General features: G+C 44.6%; 1 protein-coding gene across 50 annotated transcripts in view; it reads right to left on the bottom strand.

The window, feature by feature from the left end:
* EPB41L3 (erythrocyte membrane protein band 4.1 like 3) overlaps positions 1-15,126 on the bottom strand; it is a 259,261-nt gene that overhangs the window by 159,902 nt on the left and 84,233 nt on the right. For 7 of the 50 annotated variants that reach the window (XM_071208443.1, XM_058277403.2, XM_071208449.1 and 4 more), the window contains exon 1: positions 14,298-14,560. The exons of 18 other annotated variants lie outside the window; for them this stretch is intronic. The gene's annotated coding sequence lies outside the window, so the exon portion shown is untranslated. Of the gene's footprint in view, positions 1-11,225; positions 11,506-14,297; positions 14,701-15,126 lie in introns of those variants that run through there. 25 more of the 50 variants (XM_071208448.1, XM_071208463.1, XM_071208445.1 and 22 more) reach the window with 10 other exon arrangements.

The following is a 15,126-nucleotide window of genomic DNA, read 5'->3' as shown; positions in this document are numbered from 1 at the left end:
TTAGTTCAACTCATTCATTCCTTCAAAAAAAGAAATTCAAAATACAATCATGTTAGCCACAACAATACGTTGTCTCTTAAAACATCCCTTCATTATGATTTGAGGAATATTACTTTTCCTAAAAACACATCTCCTCGTGTCATTCAACATGGCAGATTCGGAATTGTGCCTACTTCTGGGAGGAAGAGGTACAACTGTGATGGGGAACTTGGGGCGATTCCTTCGGGATGGCACAGTTCGCCCCAATGGCAGCTCCCTCTGCAGCCTCATCTCATCGCCTTCCCCCACTATCCCTAGATCCCACCCCAGTGTTTAGCTATCGGAAATTTCTTTCAATTCCTTAAACTGACAGAGCTCACGCTTTCCTTTTGGCCTTTGTGCATTCTGTCCAGTTATCTCAACCATCCTCCTCTCTGGCCTTTCTAGACCCATACCTGCCCCGCCCCCCAAATGCCATTTCCCTGCTAATCCTTCGAGTCTCAGTGTAGGTATCACTCCCTCTTCTCCATGGCCACATGCCCAAGTCTGGACAGGCAAGCAGCTCTTGTGTTGACTTGGTGGCCCCTGGCCTAGCACTTGTCACAGTGGGCTGCAATGGCCAAGTCATCATCACTTAGCTCTTTCCGTGAGAGTAGGCACTGCCGTGCACTTTTTTCACTGCACCACCCTGGTGCCTGCACAGTGCTGGCACTTCATATGTACCTAAGACAAATCTTATTGCTAGAAGGATGAATGAAGTCATACAACTGTGGGAGCAGAGCAGGGAAGAAAGCAAAGATGTTCCTTTCCCTAAATGTGTTCCACCTTAACTCCATAACAAAACTGTTGGTTATTATCGGATATATCTTCATAGCTCAAAAAGTGATGGAAGGCAAAACATCAAAAACAAAGCTTTTGCATTTTTTAATGTTTTGATACCCCAATTTATTTTTACCATAATTTTTCCAAATTAATATGTATTCTATATCTAACCTTTAAACTCATTGCTATATTCCATTTTACTATTAATGGAACCTGGCAATATATTGGGCTTCACTTTTCAGACAGTTTTGGATCACAGAAAGGTTCAACAATGCCAGAGGAGGAATACTGGTGTGGGATGTTATTGACAGGGGACATATGGTTGGCAGAGAGTTCTCCAGGGCATATATGCAGGGTACATAAAAATGTTTGGATATTTTCATAGTGGATACAATTAAAAACAACTGAGGGAGTGCTGAGTTCCTAGCCAGGAGAGCTCTATCACAGTCCCTAAAGGAACAGCAACAATCCCCCAAGTGCAAGGGCAAAGACCAAAAAAGAATGAAGGTTCAACAATGAGCCCTTGATACTAATGATTATGTTTGTGAACCTGTGCACCTGAAATAAGAACAAGGCCTAGAGCTGCAGGGTGCCTAAGAGTTACCTCCTGAGAGCCTGCGTGCTGCTCAAATGTGGTCAGTCTCGAAGCCAAACTCAGCATGTAAATGCGTTGCCTTTCCCCCAGCGTGGGACATGACACCAGGGATGAGCCTCCCTGGTGCCAAGGGATTACTACTAAGTACCAGCTGATGATGTAACTAGAAAATGACCTTGAATAAAAGAGTCAACTCGGACCAGCAGAATATCTCAGTCGACATATAATACCAGGAGTTAAAAATGCCTTTTGACCTGAATAAAAGGGGGAAATGGAAAGGACAAATGAGTTTATATGGCTATGAGTCTCCAAAAAGAGCCGGGAGGTTATCAGAGGTGTTGCCCTTATGCACACCTCAGCAGAGTCCCAGAGACACATAAAGTAGATATAACCCCAGGTATTGGTTCTTCTGAAGGCTGAAGAGACCCACAGGCTCTATGGACATGGCAGATGGAGTTCAGTGCCATGTCAGTTGGCCCTTCTTTGGAGTTTGTGTTTCTGTGTAATGGAGATGGACTCAGATGTGATCCTTTTTCACAAGCCACTCCTGTTACTTTTACCACAACCATAGTTGGTGCTAGGGTTTAATATATACCCAGGGGACCTGAATCTCTGGACTGACCATATGATAGCCAGGCCCTGAGCCTCGACAGACTTCAGCTCCTACACTCTGGTTTATTGGACCTACCCCACTCAGCTAACATGCAGGTGAAGAAGGTCAACCGCCACACCAGGGAGTCAAGAGTGCCTACAACGGAAAGCAGGAGGATCGCATCCAGCATCCATGTGGAATCTAAGGCCCCTGTTGATATAGATGGGAGTGGACAAAACCATTCTAAGGTCCACAGGATGGAGGAATAGAGTATGGATTAGAGTGGACTTACTGATATTCTATTCATGAACTATTTGATTAGTAATCAAAGAAAATGTGTCATTGGTGTGGAGAAAGTGGCCATGGTGGCTACTGGGGGTAGGGAATGGGAGGAAGAGATGAGATGTGGAGGCGTTTTCGGGACTTGGAGTTGTCCTGGGTGATGCTGCAGGGACAGTTACTGGACATTGTTTGTCCTCCCATGGCCCACTGGGTGGACTGTGGGAGAGTGTGGGCTATGATGTGGACCACTGACCATGATGTGCAGTGGTGCTCAGAGATGTATTCACCAAATGCAATGAGTGTCTCGTGATGATAGAGGAGATTGTTGCTATGGGGGGAGGTGGGGTGAGGGGGTGGTGGATATATGGGCACCTCATTATTTTTTTAATGTAACATTAAAAAAATAAATAAAGCCAAAAAAAAAGTGCTTTCCCACCCATGACATTGTTGGAACTTCACAACAATTCTGTAGGAAGAAGTAAAGGGTGGCTCTGCACATTTACGAGTAAGTTAATGGCTCTGAGAGGTTTGTGACTTGTTTTAGTCAAGTCACAAATAAATTCAGGCTTTGGATTTCTCACGGGTGCTCACAAAATACTTCAAGATTAATAGGCACACAGTCATGGTCTCCATACTGCTTACCTTGAGTTGCAGTCAAAACTCCAGAGCAGAACTTAATATGGGTCAGGCTCAGAGGTGGATCCAGGTTTTGTGAGAGCTGAGGCTTTTAGAATTTGGGGAATTTTCTTTAAGAAAAACATCAAATTACGAACTCAGGTATAAACATGGAAAAGGATTCTGCAAAGGGGGTCAGGAGGGCTAAAGCTCAAACTTCATGAGCTTCCTGGTAAGTCTACATGTGAATGGGAGAGTAAAAGAAAGTAAACGTACACAAAATGGAGGAAAGTATACACTTTATGATAAAATAATATCACAAGGAAAGACAAGGTACAAAAATGAAGATGGAGAGAGTAAGAGCTCTTTAAGATTCAGCAGTTAACGAGGAGCACTGGGTATAAAGATGTTGTACATAGAAGGCTGATTAAAACAGGATGCCTGCCCTGCAGTGTTTACAGTCTAGAACTGACATCACACATATAGAAAACAGATGCATGCAAGAATGAAGGGCACAGAGAGTGGACATGGCTCAAGTGGCTGAGCGCCTGCTTCCCACATACAAGGTCCCAGGTCTAATCCCTAGCACCTTCTAAAACCAAAACAACTGAACAAATAAAAAAGGCAACTTGGGGAGCCAGAGTAGCTCAGTGGCTGGGCATTGAGCACCCGCTTCCCACATACGAGGTCCTGGGTTCAATCCCTCACCCCAGTACCTAAAAAAAATAAAGGCGGGGGGCATAATAAAATGTTATACATTTGCCAAGCGGGAGCATCTAAAGCAGCCCTCCACACCCATGTTTACTGTGACCTGGCCCTGCTACAGAACATTTCCCGCTACCTGAAATCATTTGCTCACTGCCTGTGCCACTGCTTAAAACACAGGTTCCAGGAGGAGAGAGAGAGAGAGGCCTTGCTTGTCCTGTTTGTCACCAGCATATCACCTCATGGTACCAGGTTCATGATGAGCATTCCAGAGATATTTGTGGAATAAACAAGCCAATGGATAAACGAACAGATGAAGGAAGAAAACTTGACGAAGATTCAGAGCACTGTGTTTTGGGTCAGGTTATGTCTTTTCTGTTTAAATGTACATTTCAGTAGACTGTGGTGAGTCTTTTCATATCAACTCTTAATGTTGCAAAATAAAATATGATTCCTGGACAAATCATAATTTCAAAGCAGTCTGGCTCATGGTCAAGCAGTTGAGACAAAATACTGGCGATAAGCTTGAGGAGAACGCTGAGTCAAAAGATGGGTTTGGGGAAACGGACTTTGGCCCAGTGGTTAGGGCGTCCGTCTACCACATGGGAGGCCCGCGGTTCAAACCCCGGGCCTCCTTGACCCGTGTGGAGCTGGCCATGCGCAGTGCTGATGCGCGCAAGGAGTGCCGTGCCACGCAGGGGTGTCCCCCGCGTGGGGGAGCCCCACGCGCAAGGAGTGCGCCCGTGAGGAAAGCCGCCCAGCGTGAAAAGAAAGTGCAGCCTGCCCAGGAATGGCGCCGCCCACACTTCCCGTGCTGCTGACGACAACAGAAGCGGACAAAGAAACAAGACGCAGCAAATAGACACAGAGAACAGACAACCGGGGGAGGGGGAGAAATTAAATAAATAAATAAATCTTTAAAAAAAAAAAAAAAGATGGGTTTGTTTTGCTTTGCTTATTTCTTTGGGCTGGGAGACACGTGAACTAGAGTTGTTTGGAGAAAAGATAATTAGAAGGAAACTGGCCTGATAAGAGAAAACCTGGACTCACCTTGGGGGATGGTGAAACATTTACTGAGATAAAGAAGCTGGAAACTGGTCAAGGTTGGGGGCTGTAGATGCTCACCCAAGAAGCTGCACCACAGATGCCTACCTACACTAGTAAGACCACGTAAGATATTTTCCAATTCAAGCCAAGAGGAGCCACAGGCAAGGACGCTGCCTAGCTGAAATCCAACCCTTAAATAAGGGCATGTAGAAACAGATGAGATGGTAAGCTGATAAAACCAATAAATGTGTCCAAGGAAACTTTCACTGGAATTAGGTAGAAAGAAAAGATTATGAAAGTTAATTTACTAATGATTGTATATTCCGTCCTTTACAAAGATCTTTTTACATACATTATCTTCAATTGAAGCTCTCCTAAATTAGGTGACTGCAAGGGGGAGAAAAGCCAGGGACTAAAGATGCTTAAAGAATTCATCTGACTCGCTGGCTTTCATTATCAAGACAGAGCTGCAATGTCAAAAAGCTTAAGATCCTTATGGTTGTATTGCACCTACAGCTCCAAAGACTGGAAGCTCCCTCTTGAATTCACCTTTGGATCCTAAGAAATGGTTCCATTTAAATGTGAAATAAAAGTGACTTCTGCTTTGGTCCCTCCCCCACCCCCATGTGGTTTATGTGTTTGTGTCCTTCTTGGACATGAATAAGGGGAGAAAATGCTAATTAACGTAATTATAAAGTAATCTGACCATTTACCATTTTTATTAGTATCACTAAAAATAGCAGTTATCAGTAAAGAAAACAAAGACTTTAATTATTTTAACAGTTTCACATATACAAGTTAAAAACTTTATAACATCCTGAGAATATCTTTAAGGCCCAAATAGCTCAGTATAAGTTTGATCAACAGAATCACACTTAATCATGGAAGTATTTGCCCTCACTCTCTGATTTTACCCCACTTTTCAATTATCAATCACAGAGAAAGAAAACTTACCCAACTGAAGACATATGGTCCTCATTTAATCCTTCTGGCCATTTTGCTAGTCCTTACTATCATCCCTATATTTAGTAGATAAGAAAACTAACCCTTTATCCTACTTCCTCAACTTCTGATATTTTATTTTATTTCCTAGGGACATGAAACCACTTAGTGATGGACCAACCATAACGGAAACCCAGGTTTTCTGATTCCAAGGCAGGGCGCTTCCCTCTATGCTAAGTACACTCTCAAATATCAGCATTATTTACAGCATATTATCTTTCCAGATTAAATGCTTATCTGATAATAGCGTGTAAGCTGGAGAGTCATTAAGACACAGTTCCATAAGATAGGGTATCTCGAAATGTGGTCCAGGGACACTTGAATCAGAATCCACTGAAGTACTTAAGGGACATACAGTTGCTTGGACCCAAACCCAGAACTATCAATGAGACTCTCTGGAGGGGTCCCCCAAAATTGCTTTGTAACAAACTCTATTAGTGATTCTGTAGCACATGAAAATTTGAAAACCACTGCCATCTAATTCTTTGCAAACCTTTAATACATCATTTGGAGTTTCATATTGACAAAATTCTATATTCCCAAGGAAAATCATCTTTTTGACTATGGAGTTTGTGATGGAATTTTAGGTACTTCTATATTCTTCTCAAGATCACTTTTGGATTCTGACAACTGCTAACATGAGTCCCTGGGCACTAGCAAAGTAGGCAAACAACATATACTAGCTGCAATAGGAAACCATGTACCAGGAGCCTACTCTCACAGGACACCATTCTAGAAGACTTCAAATTCAGATCTCTCCTCAACTTTGAGGTAAGCACCATTATCCCCATTTTACAGCTGCGGACACTGATGCCCCCAGAAATGGTGTATCTACACAAGTCACTTCGCCGTAGGACAGTAGAGGTTTCAAGCCATATCTTTTCTAGCTCATTATATTTTCTTTTTTCTACAGTGCAGCTCCTTCCCTTGGATTACTGCTATCTGTATTTCAAGAATTAGGGAAAATAGCTTTTCAAAGGTCTTGAGCAAATTAGTCCACTGCTATTTTTCCAATCCCCTATTCTTATTTTTCCAATACATACGGGTATTCCTACTAAACTCAAGGTAATGAAAGTCATCACCAAATAGTACAAAATAATGTATAAAATATACAAAAATTCCTCAGGAATTCCCGGTAATGAAATTGCCAAAGACTCTTCACATCTCTGTGATGTGAGCAACTCAAGGTACAAATTACATAAAAGTAAGCCAACCTCAGGTCCATCCTTAAGGCACCACACTTATAACCAGGAAAAGTCTAGATAAAGCAATTTTCCTTAACCATGAGAACATGGGGAGGATGAGACTGGGTTCCAAGTAAATCTAAGACCAGGCACAACCTTGCTCTCATCCATAATGAAATCTGTGAATTGAATCTGCCATTATTGATATTCTATTGCTAAAAACCAAGGAAAGGTTCGGAACTCAGAACAAGATGAAGGAAAGCTTATTTTTTTCTGCCTCTGGGAGCCAACATGACCTATAGTTCCCCAAAAAGCATTAACTCTAAGACTGACCCAAACAAGAGTCAAGAGCCGTTATAGATAGTTGGGTCCACATCCTCTTGGGATGTGCACATGTGGGAAGGACAGCCGTCCCGGGGACTCAAGTCTAACTGTGCTGGAAGAGGCCTTCCCTCTGTGAAGACTCCAAGGAACATTCAAATTATAAGCTTCCCAGGACATAAAAAAGAAAACGGTCACATATTAGTACTTAAGAGCTTGTTCATGTAAAATATCTTCGTATGTATCATTACCCAAAATAATGTTACTGTTATGATGTCAAGGATATTCAAGACCTCCAGGTGCTCATCTGGAAGAGTCACGTGGACACACCCACAGTCACACGCAGCTAAGATGCATTACAGTGAAAGGACACAGAGCAATCAGCAAAGGGAAAAGGTGCATGGAGTGAAGTCTGGGGAAAACTCGGGGCAGGCTTCTCTCCCGATGGAATCACACAGTACGCATTTAATTCCTCCAGCAATGAGCTGTCCCAACACGTGCAAAATGCTGTCAACCAGAGAAGTTCATTACAGACTCACTGCCCAGGAGTTTTATTGGGAGCTGGTCATATAGGCAACCCCTGCCGGGCAAGTACCTAAAATTCCAGGCTCCAGAAGAAAAGCAGGTGTTCAGCATACACCACATTGTTTGTACAAACAGTTTAGGCATAGTGAGCCACTCTTATCAGTTCTGGGAAGGCTGGGAACTTTCCCAATATCCAAATTCTCAGTCACCAGCCAAGGATCAACCTCGTAAGCAGGACTTTGAAGGGATAGCAGTTAAGCGTCCATGTGAACTCTTTTGTGCACAACTATTTACTAGACACTCAGGATATACCAGGTACTGGATTAATGAACCCAGTATCATTTAATCCTCACAACACCCTTGAGATGAAAGCATCTTTCCACAAATGAGCAGACAGACTCAAGGAAGACTAATGTCACAGAGCTATTAAATACTGGGCTGGGATCCCAACCCTGTTGTCTGATTCCAAGGCCCACTACACTCGATGATACATTCAGAAAGGTAGCTTTGGAAAGATGTTCACCCAAAATATTAACAGTAGCTGTCTCTAGATGGTGAGACTTCTTATTTTTCAGTTTTGTTAGAATATGTTTAAGTGATCATGCATCATTTTTAACACCTGAAATAGCAGAGATATTTTAATTGGAAGAATCTTCCTTATATCTCATTTTCTCAACTTTCTTCTATCACATTTTCCAGTAAAAAAGTAATATTTACTCTTCAATTAAATATACCCAGAAAAACATCTGGTTTGAGTTGCCAAAATATCAATAACTGAGAAGAGAAACCATTACCTCAAAACTTGGAAATAGTCCATTAACAAAAGATCATCTTTCTCTAGACTCCTCCATCTTCCAATACATTCTACAAGCATAACCAGATGAACAACCTTCCCTACTCAATCCGTTTCAGTGGCTCCCACTATCTAGCAAAGTCCAAAATAACCTTTACTCCATCCAAAAACTTTCCTCATCTCTCACCATTCTTACATTCTAGCTAAATGTGGGCCTCTTGGCTTCTGGACGACCCAGCTGCAATGTCTTTGAAAGCACTAAAATCTATCAAAAGCCAATTATCTCCCAAAGGGCCAAAAGAGAAAAGTCAAAACGGAAAATGAAAATCGTTCAATGCATTTATTCCCACAAAGAGATAGTATAAGAAACATAATTGCCAGTCTATAGACTGAGCCACAAAAATAAGCACTGAATACTATAAAGCATATTTAAAATAACTTGCATAGCCAAGGGACAAACCATATTTCATAAAATGTATAACATGATTGAGTAATGATTGAGTAAGTGATAGCATTATTGTACGGAGCACTCTGCCAATTAAGTTATGACAATACATTTTAAGATTGGACTTTTTATTTTCTACTTAAAGAATTATTTTTGACCAGTTCAGGTATTCTACGTACACATGAGGGAAATATAAAGAATATAAATTGGCCAAGGTATTTCTAAATATTCTTCCATCTTCAGATTCCAACTCTCCTAATGACATGTTAACTCAGGGTTACTGCTGTCCATGCTAATCCACACACTATCTGCTGGGTCACCGAGAGCATTGGTGATGCATCACTTCTTATAAGGGTGCTCCATTATTGTCTCCAGGATTTTCTTCCCAACAGCTGACACTCAACTGCCAAGTTTCGAAGCACTCTCACAAACACTGACAACTATGTCATGACTACCCCAGGGCTGACAGCAATTGTAAGCCACATCCCAACTTTAGAGATGTAGAAGAGTGAAAAACATAAGCTTGAAAAATGATGACATCTGAGGCTTGGACCGAATACAAAGAAACTCAGTTTGAGGATGTAAACACCAAATGTACAAATACAAGCAATGAACTGATATCTACAAGAGAAGGTAGTTTTTCTCTTTTTAATTCAATGCCAAGATCAAGATCACTGCCCAGCACTAATCCATTTTGGCTTTAGTCATGCTTCAATCTGATCCCTCTCCTGCACTTCTGAGAATGCCCTCTCTACTGATGTCCTCCAGCACACCAATTAGAGCTGGCAGGAGGAAAAGCAGGCTGCCTGCAGTTCTTTCCCCTAAGAAGCCATTCTTTGTTTCCTTGGTACTTGCAGTATCCTCTTCTCTGATATGGCAAAATCTCCAGAACCTACTCAATTTGAGCCACAGATAGAGGTAGAGAGGTTGTTACAAAAAGGTATCCATTAAAAATAACGACTGCATAGATGAGTCCAGTAATACTCATTTTTAAATAAAGCAGTGTTTATGCCTCTTCAAATGTTTTAGTAAGGGAGCACAAGTCACAAAAGGCCTCAATTTACATTCAATTTCACAAATAATTGCTCAATTCTATACCTGCCTTGGGGATGAAAGAGAAAGTCCTACCCACATCAAGCACTCATCCAGTCTAACTGGAGAGAAAACAATATGCATGAGGCAGTTAAAATTTTTCATTTGTTTTCTGGGTCTAATGCAGACCCCCCTGTTTCTTTGTTTGTTCTTTTTTTTTTTTTAAGTTTCTAAGGAAGGGCTATAAGAACAGTGTATCAAAATGTCAGCCATCTAAAAATTAAGTTGTCGGCTTTTCCTCTGTACCGCAAATTACAAAAGAATTAGGGGTTTAGTGCTAATAGAAGCTTACAATTCTAAAGTGTGCAATTTACCAAATCATCCCAAGGTCTAAAAATGCGGTACTGAAGATGTTTCAACCAAGTGATCTGCAGTTTCTTGTAACTAATTTCAGCTTCTCAATTTCAGTCATTCTGTCTTCCTTTTGCTTTTGAAATATATTATGGAATAGCTACACAGTTAATGGAGAGCTGCCCAGAGTTCCCATATACATAATATGCTCACATGAAAAAACGACAGTCATCTTACCAAGAAAGTACAGGAAAGACAATGAACATTTGTAGTTATTCTAGTGGTTCTTCACTTCTTTATGCTCATAATCAAAAAATTCAGAAATCAAACTATAACTGTATTTTATAGTCTCTGAATTTCAGTCTGGATGAAATGGGATGGGTCCTTGATAATCTCTGCACTGAATTCCAAATTAGGATTAAAATGCTAGATTATAAAATAATCTTCAAATAAAACAAAAATATAAATGGAAAGCAATTTCCCCAGATCATTGCAGAGATCTTACTGTGAAATCCCTAGCTTTTTCCTTGTTCCAATTACCAACTACAACCTCATCATTTAAAACTAAATCAGAAAGAACACTGCCTGCCCGGAAAAAAAATATTCTGTACCTTTATAGACACCAAATTATTTTAAAAGACAACACTAATAATCTAAACAAAGAACTCAGCAAGAATTCTATTGTGGTACAAACAACAGTAAGACATATACTGACTCCATGCAGAAATAAAGCTATACACATTACTCTTGTTATTTTGATAATTTTTAAATGGCCCTTTTTCAAGATGACAGTATGCTCCCCAATAAACGCAAAAGTCATTCATCACTACTGTATCACCAAAAAAAAAAAAAAACCCTCTTCTTCCTGATCTATGAGACACACTCTCCCATGTAGTCTTGCACTCACTTCTACCTTCCATTTCTCCAAACGATACCTTATGGCACAGTTCAACTTGAGAAAGGAGCGTCTCATTCATTCATCACGCAAAGTTAAAAGCCAGGAAAGAGGTTTCAGACCATCTGGTTCTGCCTGCCCCACCCTTGTTTCCTTTGAGCCATAGTGATGTCACAACACAGGGCAGAGCAATGACTTCACTGCTCCGGTGCAGGCCTCTGAGCACATAATTCTTTGCAGCCAAGGCAAATCAAATGACAGCAAAGAACAGCAGAATCTCCAGGAGCCCGGACAGTCTGCTGAATTCCAAAGAAACTGGCAGCTCACTAGCCTTTTGAAAGCAAGAGATGCAGCAATCACCTCATTAAGGGACTCTCTAAATGAAGTGGTGCTAAAGATAAAGTTGATTCATGGCTTTCCACGGTAAGTCTATATTCCATAATAAAGCTGATATTCAAAGAACAAAATCAGAGTGGCATACCTGAAAGAGACTAGAGTATCTAAATGGGAGGAAAATCCTGCTCCCCATTATGGTCAAATTCTCACAAAAAAAAAATGTGCATTTAGTTTTCAGTCTACTCTTGCAGTTCTATTTTAAACAGCAAGGACATGATTACCAATTTGTGAGTTTTAAGACTTTTTTTTTAAAGCATCCAACTTAAAAGATGAATGCATATCTTACAACATGGAAGAAAATACCTTGAAGAAGTTCCTGCCATACATAATCCAATACACAATAAGCCCCCAAAGGACTCCCTGGTTGATGACAATATCACATCCTTTAGTACGGAAATGGTTGCCTCTCTTCTACAGATGTGGCCCCTGAGTGGATCTGACCAACCAATTCAACAAAGCAATGTATACATAACATAAAGCAGCCAATCAAGTAAAACATCCCTGATCCCTTATTTGAGCACATTTCAAAGTTGGCCAAAGTCCAAGTGCGGTTTAAGAACTGACCAAAAAAAAATGCTTTTAACCTAAAATGCACTCATGCTGAAGACATGACTTAAAAATTAAATGTATTTCACTGAGGCACTGATCTTTGACCTAAGTCTCCTCAATCCTCCCTAAAAGGGATTTACAAATTAAGGTCGGTGCTCCCTACTGGTTATTAAGGAGTCATTCTGAAAACATGTGCTGTTTTGCAAAAACTATTTGCCCAACGTGTATTAACTAAATAAACTTTATGCCGTAACTTGTGCATCCGTATTTTATTTTTCTAAAGATCAGAAATGCAAATGAGATAGCGTTTAGTATTCAGCTCCATTAAGGCTTTTTGAAATTAATAAACTGAAGTCCCACTCCTCCAATTGAGAATTTATTCCTCGTACAATAACTCTGTTACACCAACAAGAGTTTTAAAGGTTTGCGGCCACAATTTACACTCATTTTGTCAAAAACCTTCTCTGAGCCAAAATACAAATCACCTCCTAAGGTTTCCTGAAGCTTTTCTCAATAGAGCTCCTCGGCTTAAATTCCTGTTAACTGGTGAGTTAAGCAGAGTTTTATCATGTTTATTTCCTTGAGATTTCAAAAATCAGTGTAAAATTTAAAAAGAATATGTTTAGCACAAGGTGAAAAGTTCCTACTAGGCATAGAAAACTCCAGCACACCTAGCCCTCCCACAGAACCTCAACTGGGTCAAAGAAAAGACAGGGACGGTATCTGCGAAGGCAATTTCTCAAGACTGATGCAAAATGAAATTTTTAAAAACCTGAAACACCAAACTTAACGCATAATCGGAACCGCTGCATTAGCAGCACGGCCTGACCCTCATGCTATGGCCCAGTCGAGCCTTGCACACGTAATTGATACCACATGTTTCCTTTATCATTCTATTTGTTCTGCAACAACCTCTTCCCCACTTTAACCCCGGGCTGCAGCTGGAGGAAAAGCCCCTAGAAAACTCTGAATCCATAAAGATAAAAACAGAAGAGGATAGAATGTTCTCACCGCAAAGGACCAGAGTTACAATTTACTCTGTAACCACACCCACCGCATTGCAGAAGCCATGAACTTGGCGGGGGGGGGGAGGGGAGGGGCACAAGGAGGGCTTGATGAGAGGAGAAAAAATCCAAGAAAGCGAGCCCCTCCTGCAAAAGGAAACACCCGCAAGGGACCCGCTAAGAATACAACTCCGGCGGCCAGGAGCTCGGGCTCCCCGCCCCCACCCGCCACAGAGCCGCCCTCGCAGGCACCGCGCGGCAGGCGGCCCGCAGCCCCGGGGGCGCCAGGTGAGCGCCGCTCCGCACCCCTCGGCCCCGCAGGCCGGGTCTCGCCTCCCGGCGCAGGGTCGCGCAGGGCGAGGGGCCACGCAGGTGTCCCGGCCGGGAGCGCCCACGCTTGGGCGCTGCTCCTCCACCGCCAGCCCCTACCCCGGGCGCGGGACGCGGCCACCGCCGCGCGTCGGGGGCCGCGGCCCCAGTTCCAGGGAAGTTACATAAAGCGGCCCGCCGGCCCCCGGCGGGGATGCGCGGGGCCGAGCGCACCTTCCGGAGGCGCGCCCGCCCTCGCCGGCCCCCCGGACCGGCCCGCAGCCTCCAGGCGCAGCGGCCTCCCCGCCCCCGCCCCGGCGGCGCCGCAGTGTCGCTCCCCTCCCCTCCCCCGGCCCTCTCTGCGGGCCCCGCGGCGCGGTAAGGGGGGGGGGGGCGCCGCAGCCCGCTCGCCCCCCACCCAAGTGGGAACTCAAAACATGGCGCCCCGAATGAGGAGATTCACCGAAAGGAGTCGAGAGCAGAGGCCGCCGGGCAGGGTCGCCCCGGTGGGCGAGGGCTCCGCGGGCGGCCCCCAGGCCGGGGACAGCGGGCAGGCTCCGCGCGCCGCCGGCGATGCTGCGGCGCGGCGGGACGCCTCGGCCCGGCGGGGGACGCAGCGCAGCGGCTCGGCCCCGGCAGGGGGGGCTCGGGCTGGGGTCCCGGAGGGCGGCGGGGAGCCCGGGCCGCGGCGCTGGGCGCGTGGATCTGGCGATCTCCGGGGGCCCCGCGGCGCCTGAGCCACGCGTCACCCGCACCGCCCGGCGCGCCTCGCTCCGGCCTCGGGCACGTCCTCCGCAGCTCGGCAACGGGGAGACCCCCGCGGATCCCACCACTCCCGGAGGCGGAAAAGTTACCTCTGGTCGGCGAGGACTCGGGGCGCGCCGCAGCGTGGCGAGCGGGCTGGGGCTGGCGTGCTCCCGGCTGTGCGCAGGAGACTCGGGCGGCGGGCGCGGCGCGGCGCGGGGAGGGCGCAGCCGGGAAGGGAGCAGACGAGGAGGGCCGTTCAGCCGCGGTCCCCCGCCCCCCGGTGCAGGAGAGACGCGGCTCCGCCGGGCTGCGGCGGGGCACACGCCCAGGGGCCGCGCCGAGACAGCCAACCTGAGTCCCGACCTCGCCATCAGATGCGGGGGAGGGCGGCGCCGCGGGACTTCAGGACAGTTACATTGTAACAGTAGTCTCCATCCTGGCGCTCCGTCAGGCTTCAGGCGACAACGCCTGCAGACAGTTGCCATTAGCGTTAACCTTTGGATTTCCACTGAGGTGACTTACTTGCTCCCTCTCTCCCCCCTCCCAGGTACCCCCTGTGAGTGTGTATGGGGTGGGGGTGTTTCCTGACCTTCAGGTGAGTTGTTGGCTTAGGGACTGCAGTGATTTTTTTTTTCTTTTTGAAATTAAATAATTCAAATAAGCAGTGTCTTGCACATGCTAGGTGCTCAAGAAATATTGTTCGTAGAGAAGATGTGAATTAAAAGTTCAGGTTAGAGTTTTCCTGTCCTTCAGCAACTCGGCTACTTCCCACCCCTCCCGTCGACCCCCTGTCCGGAATCAAAGTCCAGGGTCACAGGAGGTCTCCAAAGCTCACCTGGGGGCTCAGACCCTGAATTGTAGGGGGAAAATAATTTCTGTGGTCTCACAGTGTCTAAGCTCTAACCAAATAATGGAGGCATATTAATTTTTTAGGGT

This window comes from Dasypus novemcinctus, chromosome 16 (genome assembly GCF_030445035.2).
Source record: "Dasypus novemcinctus isolate mDasNov1 chromosome 16, mDasNov1.1.hap2, whole genome shotgun sequence".
NCBI lineage: Eukaryota > Metazoa > Chordata > Mammalia > Cingulata > Dasypodidae > Dasypus > Dasypus novemcinctus.
This window is presented reverse-complemented; position numbering and strand designations above follow the sequence as displayed.